Source organism: Salmo salar, chromosome 10 (genome assembly GCF_965601325.2).
Source record: "Salmo salar chromosome 10, fSalSal1, whole genome shotgun sequence".
NCBI classification, from domain to species: Eukaryota; Metazoa; Chordata; class Actinopteri; order Salmoniformes; family Salmonidae; genus Salmo; species Salmo salar.
In genome coordinates, this window is record NC_138300.1 from 111,652,228 (window position 1) to 111,657,991 (window position 5,764).

A 5,764-nucleotide genomic window follows, 5' to 3' on the forward strand; every position below is an offset into this window, starting at 1 on the left:
CCTGCATCTAATGGTCAGTCTCAGCTGAGGGAGAGAGCAGCAGACTGAGGGTCCACTTCTCAACATCCCTCCGCTCTCCCTTTCTTCCACTGACACTGACCAAAAAGAGACAAGTCTTCCAGCTAATGGCGAAACTCCAGTTGCACCACATTATTTCTGCCTCATGCACAAATTCATTTTGTTACTCCTACGAACAGTGAAAAAGACCCAAGCCTATTGATACCCTTTCCTACTCATTCATTACAGCTGCAGTGTTGGTAGATGCGTGAGTGGAATTAGGTAGAACACACATTTTCTGGCTTATATAGTGTTGAAGTGTTGAATAAAAAGTGTTGACAGTGCTGAGTAAGAAGTTAAACATGAACTCACTCATAAAAACAGCATCTCTTCGCTGTATTTGGTGACAGTCTCTCTCTGGTCATGGTTTTAAAAGTTTTGAAATCTCAGTATCAACTTTTTTTTACGCCTGCTACGCTACTGCAGACAAATCTGAGCAATCCAATTGGCCAGCGGTAGGCCTATAGTGAAGTTGATTTGGTGTCAGTGCTGCAGGGAAGGCGGAAGGGAAGGCCACATTAAATGGCTCTAAATCGGAACACTACGACTACCTGGCGCTTAGGGCAGCTGAATCCGGTGCAGCTGCTTTTACGAAAAAAAAGTATGAAAATGTGTGCACTCACTAAAGGGAAAGTGCACTCACTAAAAAGACACTGGATTTGATAAATTTTTTTACCTTTGTTTAACTAGGCAAGTCAGTTAAACATCATTAGCATAGTGTTTTTTGTTTGGAATTTTGGATGACTGACGTGTCCAAAGAAAACTGCCTGTTACTCAGGCCCAGAAGCTAGGATATGCATATACTTGGTAGCATTAGATAGAAAACTGTTTCTAAAACTGTTAAAATAATGTCTGTGAGTATAACAGAACTGATATGGCAGGCGAAAACCCGAGGAAAATCCATCCGGAATTTTTTATTTTTTTTTAGGTCACAGGCCACTTCAATGCTTGCCTATGGGATATACAAATAGATAGATTGCAGTTCATATGGCTTCCACTAGATGTCAACAGTCTTTAGGAAGGATTTTCAGGCTTGTTTTTTGAAAAATGAGCAAATAGTTGGAAAAACTACAAGGTGTCTCTCATTAGAAATGTAGTCTTGTTGGCGCGTGAATGAGGTGCGCACTCTTCGTTATTTATCTTCCCTGTTGAACATACTATTCTCCATCTTAAATATTATCGTTTATTTAGATATTAGAGTACCTGAGGATTAATTAAAAACATCGTTTGACTTGTTTGGACGAACTTTACTGGTAACTTTTTGGATTCGTTTGTATGCATGTTGAATGAGTGGATTACTGAATCAAGCGCACCAACTAAACTGACATTTTTGGGATATAAAGGAGGACTTTATCGAACAAAACGACCATGCATTGTGTAGCTGGGACCCTTGGGATTGCAAACAGAGGAAGATCTTCAAAGGTAAGTGATTTATTTAATCGTTATTTGTGATTTTGTGACGCCTGTGCTGGTTGAAGAAGTATTTTGGTTTGGGGCACTGTTTTCAGATAATCTCATGGTATGCTTTCACCGTAAAGCCTTTTTGAAATTTGACAACGCGGTTGGATTAACATGAAGTTAAGCTTTTAAATGATGTATGACACTTGTATTTTCATGAATGTTTAATATTACGATTTTTGTATTTTGAACTTCACGCTCTGCAATTTCACCGGATGTTGTCATAGGTGTCCCACTAGCGGTTCATGCACTCAAACAGGTTAAGAACAAATTCTTATTTACAATGACAGCCCAGTGGGTTAACTGCCTTTTTCAAGGGCAGAATTACAGACTTTTGTCAGCTTGGGGATTCGAGCTAGCAACCTTTCGGTTACTGGCCCAACGCTCTAACCACTAGGCTACCTGCCGCCCCAAGAGCATCTGCTAATTTACTAAAATGTAAATGTTCCGCCAAAAGGCACGAGAAGAAAAAACATGTATTTTTTAAACGCAAGGCTTTATCGTTGGGTTTTTACAGAAATGTTTGGGATTGACTAGAAATGCCTTGGAGATCGACCAGATCCCGATCCACCGGTTGGTGACCACTGACATACCCATATATCAGTGTTTAATGAGAAGACGAATGGCGGTGAGTAGTGTGGACAAAATTGAGAAAAAGTTGGTGAAGCAATAGCTGTGATGGAATGTGAACTAAATGGGTGTCAGTTATTTAGCACTATATTATACAAATGGGTGGGTAGGGTCCCTACCCACGAAGGTGAACCTTCGCCCCCAGTCTGAGGTCCTGAGCGCTCTGGAGCAGGTTTTCATCAAGGATCTCTCTGTACTTTGCTCATTAAAATGCAAATAATTTTATAACATTTTTGACATGCGTTTTTCTGGATTTTTTTGTTGTTATTCTGTCTCTCACTGTTCAAATAAACCTCCCATTAAAATTATACTGATCATTTCTTTGTCAGTGGGCAAACGTACAAAATCAGCAGGGGATCAAATACTTTTTTCCCTCACTGTATAAGCTGTTTTTCAGTCTCTTGGTCCCAGCTTTGATGCACCTGTACTTACCTCGCCTTCTGGTTCCTGTAGGTGTCCTGTGTTTGGCCCCGGTGATGCGTTGGGCAGACCGCACCACCCTCTGGAGAGCCCTGCGGTTGCAGGCGGTGCAGTTGCTGTACCAGGCACTATATTACAGCCTGACAGGATGCTCTCAATTATGCATCTGTAATAGTTTGTGAGGATTTTAGGGGCCCCAGCCAAATTTCTTCAGCCTTCTGAGGTTGAAGAGGCGCTGTTGCGCCTTCTTCACCACACTGTCTGTGTGGGTGGACATTTCACATCGTCAGTGATGTGTACGCAAAGGAACTTGAAGCTTTCCACCTTCTCCCCTGCGGTCCCGTTGATGTGGATAGGGGTGTGCTCACTCTGCTGTTTCCTGAAGTCCACGATCAGCTCCTTTGTTTTGTTGACATTGAGTGAGAGGTTATTCCTGTCCCCACTCTCCCAGGGCCCTCACCTCATCCCTGTAGGCTGTCTCGTCGTTGTTCGTATGAGGCCTACTACTGTTGTCGGCTGCAAAGTTGATTGAGTTGGAAGCGTGCATGGCCACGCAGTCATGGGTGAACTGGGAGTACAGGAGGGGACTGAGCACGTACCCCTGTGTTGAGGATCAGTGAAGTGGAGGTGTTGTTTCCTACCTTCCCCAACTGGGGATGGCCTGTCAGGAAGTCCAGGACCCAGTTGCCCAGGGCCCCGAGTTTAATGATGAGCTTGGAGGGTACTATGGTGTTGAATGCTGAGCTATGGTCAATGAATAGCATTCTTACATAGGTATTCCTCTTGTCCAGATGGGATAGGGCAGTGTGCAGTGCGATGTCAATTGCATCGTCTGTAGTTCTATTGGGGCGGTAAGAACATTTAAGTGGGTCTAGGGTGTCAGGTAAGGTAGAGGTGATATGATCCTTAACAAGCCTCTAAAAGCACTTCATGATGACAGAAGTGAGCGCTACGGGGCGATAGTCGTTTAGTTCAGTTACCTTTGCTTTCTTGAGTACAGGAACAATGGTGGACATATTGAAGCAAGTGGGGACAGCTCACTGGGAAAGAGATTGAATATGTCCGTAAACACTCCAGCCAGCTGGTCTGTACATGCTCTAAGGACGCGGCTAGGGATTCCGTCTGGGCCTGCAGCCTTGCGAGAGTTAACACGCTTAAATGTCTTACTCACGGAGAAGGAGAGCCCACAGTCCTTGGTAGCGGGCCACGTCGGTAGCACTGTGTTATCCTCGGTGGCACTGTGTCATCCTCAAAGAGGATCCGCAAAGAAGGTGTTTAGTTTGTCCGGAAGCAAGACATTGGTGTCCGCGACGTGGCTGGTTTTCCCTTTGTAGTCTGTGATTGTCTGTAGACCCATTGAATTGCGTCCTTACGGAGGGAATAACTACACTGTTTGAATTTTGCCATATTTCCAGTCACCTTATCATGGTTAAATGCGGTGGTTCGCGCTTTCGGTTTTGCGCAAATGCTGCCATCTATCCACGGTTTCTGTGTTGGGTAGGTTTCAATAGTCACAGTGGGTACAACATCTCCTATATGCTTCCTGATGAACTCAGTCACTGTATCTGTGTATTCGTCGATGTTATTCTCAGAGGCTACCCAGAACATATCCCAGTCCGCGTAATCAAAACAATCTTGAAGCATGGATTCCAATTGGTCAGACCAGCGTTAAATAGACCTTAAAACGTGTACTTCCTGTTTGAGTTTCTGCCTATAGGAAGGGAAGAGCAAAATGGAGTTGTGATTAGATTTGCCGAAGGGAGGGCAGTTGAGTAGCAACTGTTGGGTAGCAGTTGTCCAATGGTTTACCAGCGCGAGTACTACAGTCAATGGGTTGGTAGAACTTCAGTAGCGTTTTCCTCAAATTTGCTTTGTTAAAATCCCCAGCTACAGTAAATGCAGTCTCAAGATACGTGGTTTCCAGTTTGCATAAAGTCCAGTGTAGTTCTTTGAGGGCCGTTGTGGTATCGGCTTGAAGGGGAATACATACGGCTGTGACTATAACCAAAGATAATTCTCTTGGGAGGTAATGCGGTCAGCATTTGATTGTGAGGTATTCTAGGTTGGGTGAACAAAAGGACTGTATGTATCACAGTCACACCATGAGTGGTTAATCATGAAACATACACCCCCGCCTTTCTTCTTCCCTGAGAGTTCTTTATTTCTGTTGGCGCGATGTACTGAGAACCCAGATGGCTTAATGTATTTCCCGAGAGAGCCATGTTTCCGTGAAACAGAGTATGGTACAAAAAATATATAAGCGGAGCTGCCATATCTGTCGGCGCCATCTTACTACCATAAAGACCTGATTGGTGATGTGCTGTAGATGGTTGTCCTTCTGGAAGGTTCTCCCATCTCCACAGAGGAACTCTGGAGCTCTGTCAGAGTGACCATCGAGTTCTTGGTCACATATCGGTCACAAACTTCTTCCATTTAAGAATGATGGAGGCCACTGTGTTCTTGGGGACCTTCAATGCTGCAGACATTTTTTGGTACCCTTCCCCAGATCTGTGCCTCGACACAATCCTGTCTCGGAGCTCTACTGACAATTCCTTCGACCTCATGGCTTGGTTTTTGCTCTGACATGCACTGTCAACAGTGTGGCCTTATATAGACAGGTATGTGCCTTTCCAAACATGTCCAGTCAGTTAAATTTACCACAGGTGGACTCCAATCAAGTTGTAGAAACATCTCAAGGATAATCAATGGAACAGGATGCACCTGAGCTCAATTTCGAGTCTCAGAACAAAGGATCTGAATACTTATGTAAATAGGAAGAAGTTAGTAGGGATTTATTTGGTCTTTATTTTATTTTCATGGTAGTACAGAATTGAGCAGATCATGATTGATCGTACATTCCAGCACAGTAGGCGGCGACATGCACTTAAACGATTGTTTGCAGACCGCCATGATATCATAGAAGAAGAAGAGAAGACATGACAGGGGAAAGCCTTATAGTGAAGCGACATGCTTTCTTCTGTCCGATGTTTATCAAGTCAGTGCAGATGTCAGATACAAGACCAGGAGAGGAGGATAGGATGCCTGTTAAAACTATTGAGATTCAGCCATAGTTCACATAAACCATAAACAGACAGAAAAATACATGTATGGGGAAGTATAGAGATGGTGGTTAAGATTGGCCAAACTCATCATTACACACACCCTTCCCACCATCCCCCCACTGCACTACAGTTTCACT